Source organism: Centruroides vittatus, unplaced genomic scaffold (genome assembly GCF_030686945.1).
Source record: "Centruroides vittatus isolate TY-2023 unplaced genomic scaffold, ASM3068694v2 contig_453, whole genome shotgun sequence".
Taxonomy (NCBI): Eukaryota; Metazoa; Arthropoda; class Arachnida; order Scorpiones; family Buthidae; genus Centruroides; species Centruroides vittatus.
The window spans coordinates 1,414,170-1,431,636 of NW_027122249.1; the positions used below are offsets into that span (position 1 = coordinate 1,414,170).

At 33.2% G+C, this 17,467-nt stretch overlaps 1 pseudogene; it reads right to left on the reverse strand.

Moving 5' to 3' along the window:
- LOC136977332 (ATP-binding cassette sub-family C member 4-like) overlaps positions 1 to 17,467 on the reverse strand; it is a 54,734-nt pseudogene that overhangs the window by 24,753 nt on the left and 12,514 nt on the right.

The following is a 17,467-nucleotide window of genomic DNA, read 5'->3' on the forward strand; positions in this document are numbered from 1 at the left end:
TACAGTCTCCTTCGGTTCCCGGTGGCGAAAAGCAACGCCAGCCCAAGCATGACTGTTGCAATGCCCTCAACAGATGTGAGGAACCAATCTAGCCTTTGTGTTTCTGTAGCAATGCATCCACAGACCACAAAGGCTAGAAAACCACGCCAACAGATGAAATGGACAATGGAAATGAACGAGTTTATCATCCGTACTTACAACACCATCACAAAACTCGAAACAAACGTGACATCATACAGACAACAACTACATCTTAGATTCACACAACAATATCCTCACCTCACTGTCGCTGAACAAAGGGTCGTTGACCAAAAAAGAACAATTATACACAACAACCTTATTCCACAAACAACACTTGAACTTATCAAACAACAGGTTGCCGATTAAATGCATCAACAGACAGAAACATTTAACATTAATGAAGATCACGTAACCTATCCGGATAATCTAGCAACAAGTAGTGATAATGGCACACACACAACAACTACCACTATTGATACTACAGACACTTCCTCATCCACCACTGATAACATTGATATAGATTTAGTTAATATGCTCTCACTTATGTTTCAGGAAACACTCACTAAATATACAGGCACAGAACCCACACAAAGTCCACGAATACCAAAAATCAACACATCAAACGAAGTAGGAAAAACACTAAATTAAGTAAACACTCACTTACTACCACACTACATTCATTCAATTTCTACACTCTCAGACATTCATACATTAGTTTATGCTAGGGCAGTCACAGTTGTGACACACCATGGACTGAAAATACAATCACAGACAGATACACAGAAAACACAGTTCTATCACAAGCCTGCCTGGCAGAGAAGAATAGAAACACAAATAAATGACATTAGACAGCAATTAGGCAGGCTGACACAATACACTAAAAACAACATAACAACCCAAATTAAAGAAACAGCTCAAAAATATTTTCAAGAAAATAAAAACACACACAAAACATGAACATCACAACACACGCATTACAGAATACATTGATACACTAAAACAAAAACTTGCAGCCAAAGCACGTAGACTCAAACAATACAAAACATGTACACTACGAAAACAACAAAATAAATTATTTACAAACAATGAAAAACTCTTTTACAGACAAATTGGTAACAAAACAAACACTGATACACAACACAGTGGCACACCAACAGAAGCAGAACTCATAACATATTGGTCTTCTCTTTGGTCCAGTGTTGTCACACACAATGCTGATGCAAGCTGGATCGAGAAAGAGAACAGAAACTTGCACAACGTACCAATTATGTCTTGTGCTGAAATAAACGTACACAACATCCGCCACACTGTGAACAGAACACACAACTGGAAGACACCTGGTGTAGACAACATTCACAATTTTCTGGTACAAAAAGTTTACATCACTGCACCAGGAACTAGCTAAACACCTAACACACATCATCATCAATCCACAAGACATGCCAAATTTTCTTACTCAGGGCATCACCTACATGAAACCTAAAACCAACAATACCACAGACCCCACACAATGCAGATCAATTACATGTCTTCCAACACTCTACAAATTATTGACATCCTGTATCGCAAACAAAATATACAAACATGTTGAAGAACACGACATTCTACGGAACAACAAAAAGGTTGCCGTAGAAATCACAGGGGATGCAAAGAACAGTTACTCATAGATTCAGTCATTCTACGGCAAGCACACAAACAACACAGAAACATACACATGGCATATATAGACTACAGAAAAGCATTTGACAGCGTTCCACACAGTTGGCTGCTACATATTCTACACATGTACAAAATACATCCATCACTCATTGCATTTTTCCAAAACACTATGCAGCACTGGAGAACAACACTACTTCTCAGGGTTAGTAACACTTCCATACAAACAAACCAAATTTTCATTAGGCGAGGAATTTTTCAAGGAGATTCCTTGAGTCCTCTCTGGTTCTGCTTAGCCCTGAACCTATTATCCAACATGTTAAACAACACGCAATATGGTTACAATATCAGACATGAAAAAACAACACAGTTTACACTGTCACATCTCATGTACATGGAACGACATAAAACTTTATGCATCACACAAAAACAACTTCATCAACTCCTACAAATCACACATTTATACACCAAGGACATACAAATGGAATTTGGCCTAGATAAATGCAAAACACTTCACATAGAAAAAGGAATCCTGAAGAAAGAAGATTTTGCACTTGGAAATGGAGACGTTATTGAATCCATGGAAGAGGGCGAGTTCTACAAGTATTTAGGATTCCAACAGGCCAAACTAACAGAACATACACAAATAAAGCAAAGATTAATTAAAGAATACCAAAGTAGGTTAAATGCTATTCTCAGAACACAGTTAAATGCAAAACACACAGTTAAAGCAATAAACACATATGTCATCCCAGTACTCACATATTCTTTTGGAGTTATACATTGGACTCACACAGATCTCGAGCAACTCCAAAGGAAAACAAGAACAACACTCACTAAGAATAAACATCATCATCCTAAATCCGCATAGAAAGACTAATTCTCTCACGTAAAGATGGTGCACGTGGCCTGATAGACGTAGTTAACCTTCACTACAAACAAATACAGTTACTGCAAGAGTTTTTCTATACAAACCAAGAAATATCACAGATACATAAAGCAGAAACTCTAGTAGACTCGAATAACACACAATTAAACTCACATTCACAACATTTGGACACGACACAACATGTAAAAAGCACAGACACCATAAGGCAATCGTGGGCTCAAAAGGCACTCCATGGCAGGCATCCTTATGATCTGGCCCAGGATTTTGTTGACAAAACTGCGTCAAACAGCTGGTTAGCTCGGGGATGCGTCTTTGGGGAGACGGAAGGATTCATGATTGCCATACAGGATCAGGTCAGAAGTACTAAAAACTACAGAAAACACATACAGTAGAGCGTCGAAAAGTGCAACCAATTGGGGACTGGGGTCCTTCCAGTTAATGATTTGTTCCAGTTTCCGACTTTGTACGAAAAAATACATTAACTGTCCGATGTTCAAATTTTTCTCCGTTGCGTGTCGCTTCCTGTTGAATTTTTTCTCCGTTGCGTGTCGCTTCCTGTTGAATTTTTCTCCGTTGCGTGTCGCTTCGTGTTGAATTTTCGTCGATTTTAAGCCTAACGAAAATTTTTATAATAATCATCGAGGCTATCGTATCGTTAAAAATTATTTCTGCATTTTGTACAAACAAAATAAATATATTAAAGAATATAAAAAACATGAAAATTATACTTTAGAAGTAAATTTAGTATCAAAAACATTCGATTCAGCACGACACAGTCCGACTGAAAATCGTTCCACTTTCCGGCCATTCCACTTACCTACGTTCCAATTATCGACGCTCTACTGTACTCAAAGATACAACATTAACAAATGACACATGCAGAAAATGTCATATCATGCCAGAAACTATACAACACATCACTTCCGGTTGCAAGCTCTTGATACAGACAGATTATTTACACAGATATAATCAGGTATCAAATTTAATACACCAAGAGCTTGCAAAGAAACACAAATAAGTAGACATTCACGAACCATACTACAAATACATTCCACAGACTGTATTGGAAAAGAACACGCACAAAATGTACTACGACAGAGCCATAATTACAATAAAACAATTTACCACAACAGACCAGACATCACACTCATTGACAAACACAATAAAATCACATACATTATAGACATATATATTCCAAACACTCACAATATACAAAACACATGCACTGAAAAAGTCAGCAATTATACAGAACTTGCCAGGAAACAAGGTATCTGTGGAGGATGGATAGAGTGCTTATTGTACCTGTTGTTCTCTCCTCTACATGTGTAGTACCACACACACTACACAAAAGCCTGGAAACATTACAAATGAGTAGAAATCATATACTTCACACTACAGAAGGCCACTATATTGAATACATGCTACTTTGTTAGGAAATCCCTGAATACAGAGACTGACACTGACACACTTACTTTATTTTAGTTTCGTTTTGGTTGTTATGCCTTGACTCTGGCCCGGCATTGTACACAGCCACTGGCGTCAACCGAGTATAACCCACTAAACCCAACATAATAATAATAAGCGTCTACTGGTGCCTGGCCCGAAAACATAAAATAGAAGTTCCTATCCAATGGTGGAAGGAAACATTAATCCAGCTGCAAGTTAAGGAAAATGGTACAGCCAAGATCTTATGAGAAATGCCTGTCAAAACTGATGTCACTGTATCTCACAATAGACCGGATTTAATTTATTTTGATAAAAATCGCAATAAAACATTCTTAATAGATATAACTGTTCCATCAGATTATAACATTGGTGCTAAAGAAATTGAAAAATTAAGTAAATAGCATCTTTTGAAATCTGAAGTCAGCCGTCTATGGAATACACAGACGACTGTCATCCCAATAGTAATAGGAGCAACAGGAATAGTAGCGAAAAACATAAAAAAATACATAGATCAATTAGAATCGAACATTGACATCAGCATTCTTCAGGAACAGGCAGCCATACACACATCTCTTATACTCAGTAGAGTGCTTGATAATACTATCTTTGTTGTCAACACACCAGATCCACTCAAGCATAATACTCCGCAATTTTAAGACATACAGTAATCTTCAGACACGCAGCAATCATCAGATACGCATTATTCATCAGTTAATCCGGAGTTACCCAATACGACTGTTGAGACTAGTACACAATGCTTATCTGGAAACCTCTTAAAAGAGGAAAAGATAGGAGAAAGGAACTACTTGCACGTAAAGTGCATCTAATGCAGTAAAGGGGTGAAAACAGGTACCTTCTTTCCCGAGGGTTACGGGACAAGGTATTTTTTACTCCGATGTAAATCGTGTAGAAATATAAAATAATAAGCGCAGAGCCCAAATGATCAGTAGTTTAAAATTGATATTTAGTACACGGTTAGGGTAGTCATGAGAATGTACACTAAGAAGGGACTTTCGAAAGTACATTAGTACAGTAAAATCCGAATTCAGAGTTAAGGATTACACTGAATTCGGATTTTACTGTACTATTTTAAATGCGATTTTTTGCGGGAAATCGGACATGTTTTTAGACCGATCTAAAATTTCTCTAATTAGTCCCGGAAGAGGGTGAAACCTAATTATTGCACCCGGTAAAACGGGTAAGATCGGCTATAATCAAGTAATCATAATTTTCGCTATCATTACTTTTTGCCCGAGCGACGCCGGACTCATCTGCTAGTAGATAAATAATTACAGTTTCTTAGTTTATTTTTTAATGGTTATTCTAATCAGCCTGAAAATTTCCATGCATATAGTTGATTTACCATATAAAACTACAAGAAAGAAGATATTTACCTTTCCTGATCCAACAGGACCTGTAACAGTTAATAATTCTCCAGGCTGCACATTCATAGTTATGTCATTCAATGTTGGTTCGGTTTCCTTTTAAAAAGAAACAATTACTAAAACACGTACAGTACAACTAATTTTAAACCGCATTAGTCAAGAATTATAATACACTATAAATTAATTCATGATAATGTCAATATTTATCCTTCAAAGATGAACTTATGACAAATTAAAAACTTTGAAATGAATTAGTATGTAGTGTTTTAATACGAATTAAATATACATATTAATGAACACAAAATGTCATTAAGAATAATTTAATGTTATTACTGGTGACTCAAAATCGAAATATTAAAGGTTGTAAAATTGTGAAAAATAGTAAAAAAATATATGATCAGAAGTAACAATAGAAAAAAAAACTTAAGAACATATACATATAAATATTTTAAAAGTCTAGGTAAAGAGATAATTAACAAGAATATGGGTTTGAGGTTACATGAAAATTGGAATCGAATCATACTGTGAAGACCCGAATATAAGTATAACGAGATTTGATTTAAATTTTTTATTTTATTTGCCAACCGATTTTTGAAAGTTAGGGTTAAATCAAACAGAAACAAAGAACGGAAAAACACCCGACAAATTTTCTCGTAAAAATTAATCATAAACCTTCGTTCCCACGGTAATACTTCCTTGTAGAAGATGAGTTAACTGTTGAAAAATAATTATATCATGTAATTCACCATTGGTCAAAAAGGACTTCCACCCTTGACGTGCATCGTAAAATCTAGAAACCGAGATCCCGAAATAAAAGGAAAACGAACGATGACGCAACGGGAGAAAAGTTTCGACAACTGTCCAGTGATTGTGTGTGTGCCGTGGACTATCATCTCCCGCTATTGAAGCCGTCCATCCCAATATTCTTCAGTCCATTTTGACTCTTATACCCAAGCGAACTCTTGTTCTTCGGACTTTATCAACAAATCTCAGGATCACTAAGGTATTTATCATACTCGCGATGTTTTGTAAACTCTCTCTCTCTCTAGTCAATCGAGACGCGGTTTAATAATTCGATTCGATAATATAAATAATACTTCCAAATATGTTAATTGATGTATTTCATATCAATCCTCAAAATAAACAGGTATTTTTATTTAACTATAGAAGAGTGTGCGTTTCTTCCTCCATTATCATCATCCGGCATTCCACGATTCCGAAAATAACGCGTATCTATCCGCGAAAAATTTGATAGATTGGTGTCAGTTCCTGACGTGAACAGGATCCTACAATCCTCATCCGCAAATAAACATTGACCGCTCGATCTCTAGTCATCCTTTCGACAAACGAGGTCGGACCTCAACGTCTTGTGCCGTTAAGAGGTAGAGAAGGTAAAAATCATCTTCCATCTCCTACCCTCGGTTAACCTCACAATACCAATATTTAAGTAATGCATGTGTATTGAAGTTAAAAGTAATTAATAAAGTTGTATTAGTAATGCGAAATGATGATATACCTTAAACAACATAATGTAAACAACAAAATTGACAAGCAATGCAGTTAACATACGTTTATTTACTTGAAATACAATAGTACAATCTCACAATATAATCGAGATGGGTTGATAATAATAATAATAATAATAATAATAACAACAACTCTCCCGTGGTCACCACCTGGTTGTGGTGGGAGAGCCCAGTAATTTTACTGATCCATAGGGCAATGCAGGCTGGAGCATAAGCTCCTGGTAGGGACACCCATGCCAGTAAGATCTATGGGGAGAAATGAAGCTAAGAGTGACCACACCCACATTCTGTAGAGATATTTATTATGGTTATAACTAGATCAAAGTGTGATACCGGCTCGGACGTCGCCCGGGTTAACAAGGTCCGCGTTCGTGGGTTAGGCAGAGGCTCACGTTCGAAAAATAGGCCACAGTCTCCCTTGGTTACCGGTGGCGAAAGCAGCACCGGCCCAAGCATGGCTACTGCAATGCCCTCAACAGATGTGAGGAACCAACCCAGCCTTCGTGTTTCTGTGGCAATGCATGCACAGACCACAAAGGCTGGAAAACCACGCCAACGGATGAAATGGACGGTAGAAATGAATGAGTTTATCATCCGTTCTTACTACACGATCACAAAACTCGAAACAAACATGACAGCATACAGACAACAACTATACCATAAATAGAAACACATACATCACACTACAGAAAGCCACTATATTGAATACATGTCATATTGTGAGAAAATTTTTGAATACTGACACACACACTGATGCACTTCTTTAATTTCTGTTTTGGTTACTATGCCTTGACTTTGGTCCGGCATAGTACACAGCCACCGGTGTTAACCGAGTATATCTCACTTAACCCAACAAATAATAATAATAAGCGCAGAGTTCGAACGGTCAGGAGTTAAAAGTTGAAATTTGGTATACAGTTAAGGTATGTCATAAGAATGTACACTAAGAAGGGATTTTACGAAATTCCTTTTTGTGGGAGAGGAACAAGTTAAGGCTTACCCTGAAGAACTCAAGTTCTACTGTACTATTTTAAATGCGGTTTTTTGCCTTTTTGACTACGTTTTAGTAGGGTATGCTATGAGAATGCACACAAAACAAGGATTTTTGGAAATTCCACTCTCCGAGGGAAGAGGAAAAGAGAGTTAGTTTTAGTCAGTATAAAGGATAAATAATAAAGGAAAGTAAATAGTTGCACATATAGTATACATTTTGGCAATTAAATATTTTAATCATTTCCACTTTTCGAATAACTCAAAAACAATATATTCAAAATAAACGAATTCGAACGAACATTTGAATTTATTTTAAATTCAAAAAATTGAAATATAATGTTTCAAACAAGTTTTTTTTTAGATTTTAGAATTTAAAATTAATCATTTTATTCAAGTAAAGTTATCATCAAGTAAGTTAATTCTACATTATAATAAAAAATTTTCTGACTTTTTATTTTATAGATTATTTCATTTTTAGGTTACTTAAATAAAAAATCTTTTTAAATACTAAAGATTTATTTACTTAAAAATTCAGCATTGATTTTAATCAATTTTTTCTATTAGATATCCGATGAATAAAATAGTGAAAACAAAATTGCCCATAAATTTGATCCTAATCTTATAATCAAGATGGGTTAATAAAAATAATAATATTAAGTGCAGAGCACAAACGGTTAGGAGTTGAAAGTTGAAATTTAGTATACAGGGTAGGTCATGAGAATATACACAAACAAGGGATTTTTCGAAATTCCCCCTCCGCGGGGGAGATGGAGAGGGTTAAGGATTACCCTAAATTCGAATTTTACTGTACTTTTTTAGATGCGGTTTTTTGTGTTTTGCGGGAAATCGAACATATTTTTAGATCTATCTAAAAGGGTCTAAAAATATGTTTCGATTTCTCGCAAAAGGCAATTTTTTAATTAGTCTCGGAAGACGGTAAACCTGATTTTTGCACCCTGTAAAAACGGGTAAAATCGACTATAATCTAATAATAATCTTCGCTATCGTTACTTTTTGCCCGAGCAATGCCGGACTCATCTGCTAGTATATTAATAAATTGAAGTGTACAGTACCTATAAACATAAATTTCAATCTGTAAGGCCGTTACTGTTATGTTAGGCTACAGTTTAGTAGGACTTTTTCCACGTTTATCTAGCCCCCAAAAACATTATTATAAACCACTTGCCTACACTATGCATGTGTTACCGTTCAGTTTGTCACTGTTTCTTTCAAGATACATATAGCTTTTTAAAAACATAAAGGTCTTACTGACCGGGTGTTTCGTATTATGTGTCGAATGCAAAGGTATTAAAAATGGATGTTTCGTATTGTGTACTTTTCATAGCTTTCGATTACTACATTTCACGATAAGGAGTTTTTTAATGAGATGACTTATACAAATTGTAAACAGATATTACTATCATTTCATAAGTACTATGAAATGAAATTTGAACTATATCTTACTTTTCTCCATGCAGCAGAGACATTGTCCATCCATATTCCAAACTCGGTTAAATTTGATCTTTCCTCTACAATTTTCAAGGCATTGCTGTCTGTTTCTTCAAGGACGAGATAATCCTAAATTAAATTTTGAAAAAATTAGAATTCAAAGTGGAATAGTGTATTTTAAAAAAGTAAAAGTTAAAAAATACTTTAAAACTTATCTATAAAAACCAACCATGAGAATATCGATAAGACTGAGAACTATATTTTCTCGTGATTGGTTTTTTATAATTTATAATTATTTATTTCAAATAATAGCCCGATTATTTACGGCAATTGTAGGAGTGTATTTGCTAAGTATCGGGTTTCGATTATGTTTATATCAATGACGGAATATTTTTAATGAGAAAGTAGAGATTGAAGAATTGAGAAGAGCTTCAAGTGTGCTTGACATTGTGATACTGTTTCTGCAGCACCTGACAAAGCCATTCTTACTCGATGTTGCCGAAGTCGGACTTCACAGCCTTATGGAGGTCTCGGTTGTTCTTATTCCTTTAGATCTAGAAGTTACCTGACCAATTTTACACTTATGCTTAGGCATTTTTGCGACGAAATAGTGAGTCATTTTAATTCTTCGTTGATAATTTAGTCCAAAGACGAATTGTACGTACGTTAATTAGATGAGCGATAACACTTTCTAATTAACGTGCTCGTTAGATCGTTATTTCCGTTGCATAATAGAATGTCACGTGGTTACTATGGAAATAAGTTTTTTAAAGAAGTGACCCGATGCGGCTATCATTTTTAAAGATTTAAAACATGCCAGTTGTCAAAATATGTAAAAATGCAACTTAACAGAAATTCCCTCGTCGATTGCAGGAGTTTTAAGGCATTCAAACACGCACAGTTTTTATATTAGTAATTTAGCAATCAGCTTGTGTCAGTATGTTTTTTGTCACATGGTATTCATTATCATGATAACATTCGAACTCTTTGTAACAATACAGTTTCTCAGAGGTACAGAAGTTTTCTAAAAGTAAAATACCATATTAATTCTCTACTTTATTCAAGTTACATTACATTGTTAATACCCAATGCCTTTTCTCTTTTGATAATAGAGAAGTCTCTAGCTTAGTGTAAAATTCTGGCTATTATATCTCCAATTTTGGAAGTTTATCGTCTAAGTCCTCTAAGACGTTTTTGTATTTACATCTGAATTTACAATAATATTAATTTTCTTGATTAAATATTAACATTCTCAAATAATTTGTGAATCGATATTATAAAAATAAAATTTGAACTAAATTACTTATATTTATAATAATTTTGTTGATCATTATCTTTTATTTGTGTACATTATTTGAAACCTTTAATTACCTGGATTCTCTTCAAGGATACCAAAATTTCCGCAATAAAATTTATTGCAGAAGAAAATTGATTAATAATGCTAGTGAAGATGAAAAAGGAGAAAGACATGGTGACAAATACAATTTGGGAATTTAATTGTCCTCCAGTTAAAAAAAATGCAAGATATGTGACAGAAGTAAATAATTTCGATATGGGATATGACAACATTAATGACATCTCTCTGGTATATAAAAACATTCGTATTTTTTTCATTTCTTTTCTACAAATATAAACAATTAATTAATACAAATTGTAAAAAGTTTAAAAGTGTTAAATAATTATTAACAAAATATATGTGTAACTTCAGTACGACCTGTGAAAACCAAACCCGCTTGGTACCCGCTTATTTCCACTTTGGAATACTACTGTTTCAAAAGGGTTTCTTTTCATCATAGAAAAGCACTTCATTCGGAAGACGTTTTTCTTTATAGATAAATTACCATTTCATTTAAATTCCAGTTTAGACAGGTTTTACTGTATACCACTTACATTCTGATTTTTTCAATTAATGCAGCATATGGCAGTTCCCAGGTGTACATTTTAATTAATCTCATATCAGCAATCATCTCGTTCAAGAGGTTTAATCTTTCATCTCCCAATATTGCTGCTTGTAATCTATTATTATTATATTATGATTTAAATATAAAAATTTTCCATTGTAAAAATATATAAAATTAATTACTAAATATTTTCCTAACATTTAAATAATAAATTATTTATTTCTTTTATTTATTTATTTCTTATATCAAAATTATATAACTTAAAATAATAATTACCTCAGTTTTGAATATAGTTTACTCAATGCAAGTTGTACAGGAACGTACAGAAATATGATCAAGAATCATACTAAAATAGTCCAGCCATAATATTGCCACAACATCGCTATCGTAGTAATGATGAGAAAAGGATTTGAAAGTAAGTACGGAATGCTGACGATTTTCTGTAATAAATAAAACTGTTACATATACATAAAATAGCTGATATTTTATTATACTTAATGTAAATTTTATTACGAGACCCATCAGTGGCCAAGAGGTTCTATTCCCTAAATACGGGGAGTTTAGTCGTAAATTCGCGCTCGCCAGGACAGGCTGGACGCATGGAATTTTCTGGGTTTCCTCCACATCTGTAACGCCTGAATAGGGTTAGTTACCGTTATCAAGACCTCCCGGAGAACATTATTCGCCGCATAACGACCGTTATAAACGCATACAACTACATTACATTCCACTTTACCACAGGGCGATATAGCCTAGAAGCTCATGTCCAACTAGCTGATACAAGACAAAATTTTATTATAAAGTATAATTATCCAGGAAATCATAAACTATATTAAACACATTAAGAAGGCATAAACTACCTTTTATGAAGGAAAATAGCGTTAGGCGCACGGGGAACAGGTGTCGACACACCATTTTAAAATGCGTTTATTTTTTTATCTATTAAATGCTGGAAAATAATGTCCTCAGTACCTTCCTTTTAAGTACTGAAGATCGCACTGAAAAAATTTCAAATTTGTACAAAAAAAATTTTTACACGAAGCCACACCGAAATTCCAGAGTAACCCTGATACCCCGCGCGCCTAACGGAGGAAGTTTAATTAACGCGACTAACCGAGGGGGTGGAACCGACGGGGTTATCAAAGAACGTTCATTGCTTAATATCGGGTCAGTCATGATAGAAATGACCAATTGGAGCATAGAAGGCGTATAAACAGGATTTTTAAAGCCAATTAACGGCAAAAAGACTCCCATAGAGTTGGCATTAAATGTTTGAAAGGTAGAGTTTCCCAGGAATATTTATTGTTAAACGGTTTTGAAAACATGTTTATTTGTCTAAATACTGTCAAAGAACTTTTCATTAGCAAATTAGAAGTGAAAAAACGATTAAAACAAACGATTTTATAGCGATTGTTTACATAATTCGAAGTGGTAATCTGAGGTGGCGTCGTATTTCGCCGGAATTTTCCGGTAATTGCTTTTACAGATGAATGATTTGTAGATCTGATAACAGAAAAAGAAATTAACCAATTACAGTGTAAAAGAAGTTTACTATCAGTGTTATCTGCCAATAATCTGCCTTTTTACCTCTAGTTGCTGTAGAATTTTAGGGGGTGTATTTTTGGAAACATTGAAATATTTTTGGCCCGGATTTTGGGACAAAGCATTTATTGGTTGCGATAGTTAAAAGACACACAAGAAAGCGAATCAGAACTTAGATTGCAACAGACTTCAGTTTGTAAAAAACACTTCTAAAATTGACAATTTTTCCTGAAAAATTTCTAAAACTTAATACTTTTTTGTTTTCGTTATAAATAAATAAAAAACGATATATTTTGAGTAGTTTTGTTGATTAGGACTTCAAAAGCATATTCCCACAAACACCTAACATCACAAAACCACGAAAAAAACTATGATTTTTTAAACTGGCTAAAAAATGTTACCCATGCACCATGACGGGAGAGGGCGCTGTTGCGCCTAACGCGAATGTCCTGGATTACAGGGTTTTTAATTTTCGAAAATCAATAAGTTGTATGTGACAGACATTGCGTTACTGTTCATTTTATATGAGAATGCGAGTGCATTGTTTTCAATCATTTTTCTCCGCATTTTAGACTTCTCTTCTATTTTACATTCAATTTAGAAAAGTACACAGTATATAAACAGAAAACAAGTATCTTGGAATTTTATCAGTTTATTTTTGAAAATTTTATGAATACTGTACATATTAATTATTGATATTTCGTATAAGTGTACCATTTTTTTATTAGTACCGGTAGATGTTTTAACTTTGTTTATATCCTGTAATTTTATATGTATTGTAATACAGTAAGACTCCACATAATGCGGGGGATGCGTTCCTAGACGAAAAGGCGCTAAACAAAACAGCGTTAAATGAGATCATTTTAACACAGTAAATAGGGAAAAGGGAACACGCGACCAAAAATAAACAGATTTTACTTTAATTTTAAGTTATTTTTATATTGATTTGCATAATAATATATGATAAATAACATATGCACACAGAAATGTAAAGTTCATTTTTTGAGCTGAAGGTCCTGGCTCTTCTGAAATTCTTTATTTTTGCGATAAAGTCGTGTAGTTTCATTTGACACTTTTTTCTTTCCTTAAGCAAATGTCGGTATCAGAAGATCGCATCCAAACCGCCTCGTTTTGCTTTTGCACTCTTTTAAAAATCTAGATCATTCGCTACAAGTTGATCAACGATTTTGATTATCGTTACCAAACTTTTACTAAGGAAATCTGTAGAGAAATTCTTTGGGTTCGTCCTTTTCAGAATCGCTATTTTCCAGTTCTACATGAATTTCTTGTTCTGCCAGTTCTTGAAGGTCGTCGTTGTTAAGGATCTCACCAGAAACCCGCAGTAACTCCTCAATATCCTGCTCGTCTACATCTCCTAGTCCTGCTGGAGTTGGCAATTTAAGATTAAGATTAAGATTAAGTTGGCAATTTGGTAAACTATAGGCTCTTCTCGTTGAAAATTCTTTTTGGTCGCAAATTCCTCTTTCCCTATTTACTCTGTGTAAAATGACCTCGTTTAACGCTGTTTCATTTAGCGCTTTGTCGTCTAGGAAAGCATCCTAAGCCCTAGACAAGGTCTTACTGTACCAAAGTGAAAACATTCGTATTTGGAAGTTCTCAGAAGCATCCAGAATCTTGAATCTACAATCACTTTTTTTACAGAATCGCATATGTACAACGATTTTTGTCAACCCTTACATGCATCATTAAACAGCATCTATATGTTGTTCCTCAAATTTGGAGAATGAAAATCCGTGTAATGCATCATCTTTGAACTTGCAAAATTTTATCATATTACGTTACAATTTATAATAAAATTTGGAATTGTTTTGTTTACAGAACAGTGTCAAAGTGGAGATCCCGTGGAAACACATCATACTTCATGATAGCATGGGTAAATGCTCAACAAGTTCAGCTGGAAATAAATCATGAAAAAGCCGAAATGTTTCTCAATAAAACCAAAAGATGATTTTTCTGTATTTTTTGCACAAGTAAAGTTTTTAAACCATTCAATTCTTTAAGATCATACAGTACACATCATTTACTGTATTGACTTAAACTTTAATACCAATAACTTGCTTCTAATGAAAAGATATTCTAGTAAAAAGGTTTTATGGAAGATATTAGTTTCCATTAACAATTCACACTTGACAAAATACCAAGTATGTAAATTTCCGTTTCCAGCATTTTTTGTACTGTATTTTCTGATCAAACCTATGACACATACAAGAACAGTGGTCTATTAATTCCATTGGATGAATGCATTAAAAATTGCACCCAGATACTAAACTATATTTGCTTGCAATTTTTATACAGCATAATAAATCGCAAATTTTAAATATTCCTATAATACGTGATCCAAGTATTTGCAAAAAATATGAAAGCAGTTATTCTAGCACATTAATTAACTTTTTGGCATGTTTATCAGTTAATTTTAGCAAAGTATAGCCATTCATTGAATCATTTTCAGACAGCATGAAGAGTGTGCATAAAGAGAATAGAACAGTATACTGGCATGCACGAGTACACATCGTTACAGCAATAACTGCAAAGGTCGAATTGCATATAACTTATCTAATTATGCAAAAATACAAAATGTTCAGAAATCCGGCGTTTTTGATAATTCGACACAACATTGGTTTTGAAGGTGCCAAATTAATGAACTTCTACTCTATTTCTGTGTATGACAGATCAAGTTTGTAAAGACTCTCATTTCTGATTTTCTATTATTTTCAAAACAAAATTCGAATCAAAATTTAAAGTAGATATAATTTATTAAATATTAAATATTTTGAATATTATATATTAATTTCTAGTTGAATTACATATAGGAGATATTATTTTTACAGTCACGTAACACTATTTACACCTCATGAAAATATTAATATAGTAAATATATTGTTATTCTTTAGAAAATTACATTTAACTTACATTATAAAATTTGCTGACATCATTTGCAAGAAGATTTACCATTTGTCCTACATTCGACTTTATTAGAGACGAAGGACTTAACCTAATTGCCTGCATAAAAAGTTTTAAATAAAATAATCAGAGTTTTATATAAAATAATCAAAAATCACTAATAAAACTTAACTTTTTACACTTAATGAACTATCAAAACCACATTAAATTGCTGAGAAACATTTTATTAGACAAATACAAACGTCTTCTGCCTTCTGCAAGAGGCCATCTTCTCGTGTAACGCTTTTTCAAAATGAAACATTTTAACGAAGAAACGTTCAAACACTCATATTTAAATTTACATCAGATAAATTAACATTAATAACATTAACAAAAACACAAAGATGAAATATTTTAAACGAACGCAAAATAATTTAAATATTAAATTAAAAATTAAATAAAAGAATTCAGTCTGTACCTGCCTGTATATTTTGATGAATTTTCTTTATTTTACTTTATTATTTATATTATTTTGCCTTTGTTCTAAATATTTCATCTATGTATTTAAATGTGAATTTGTTGGGCTACAATTTGAAAAAAACTGTAGACCTATAAATTTCCACTGTCGTCCGTCCGACTGTCTTTTCTTAATCTTAAGAACAGAGTTAGAATAAAGAAAGACAAGACAAGATATGTAAAATATAAGGCCAGGACGCCCCGATTAACTATATAAGAACTTCCCATGAAAACATGAAGACACGTTATTTCAATAGAAAACTTTGTCCCGAAAAGTGTTAGATAGATGATCAGCACGACTTTATTGTAGCAGGAAAAATATGATGTACAGGGGCAAGCCAATACTAATCTGATGTAGAGAGCATATATTTTAAATTAAATAAATTAAAACTATAATTAAAAATTGTAGCTCGGTATTGTGACCATGTCACAATAAATAATGTGATTTTCTCATTTTAAATTTAAATGTGAGCGTTTGAATGCTCGTTAAAATGTTCCATTTTGAAAAAACGTTCGAACTCAGTTACACCTAAAGATGGTCTACTGCATTAGGTTGAAAACGTTTGTGTTTGTTTAATAAAAACGTTTCTCAGCAACAGAAGTAGGTTTTGAAAGTTCATTAATTAAACAAATAATCATTTAAAGTTGTGTTATGTGTGAATGAAAATATATAACTAATTTTTTATAAAGTGTAATTATTTGCATGAATAAATACTACATAAAAAATAAAGGTACTCTGTGCTTAACGGGACACCAGTCATTTTTAATACTATTTTTAGAGAAATCGATATTTTATTTCGTAATTCACACATGTTTATACACATGTTTAATATATTACATGTTTGTATACAATGTTTGTAAATTTCATATCTTTGTGAAATAAGATTTATCTATAAAAAATGTGAAGTTAAACATCTATCTAAAAGTGGATTGCAAATTGAATGGCACCCAGTTAACGGAAAAGTATCTACGATTTAATAAAAATTAAAACTAATATTACGACGTAAATACAAAACGGATTAAATCAATTGACTGGTGTCATGTTAAGCACAAAGTACAAAAATGAAATATTGATGTTTTTATTAGGGTAATTAGTATAATGGAATGTATGCGGTTGATAGAGATTTAATCATCGATGCTGCATGAAGAATAGAATGGTTATAATACAGGGCATTGACATATGTGAAAGATTTTTTTTGTAAATGCTTTCTGAATCGAACAGTAGTTGAGGAATAAAATTAT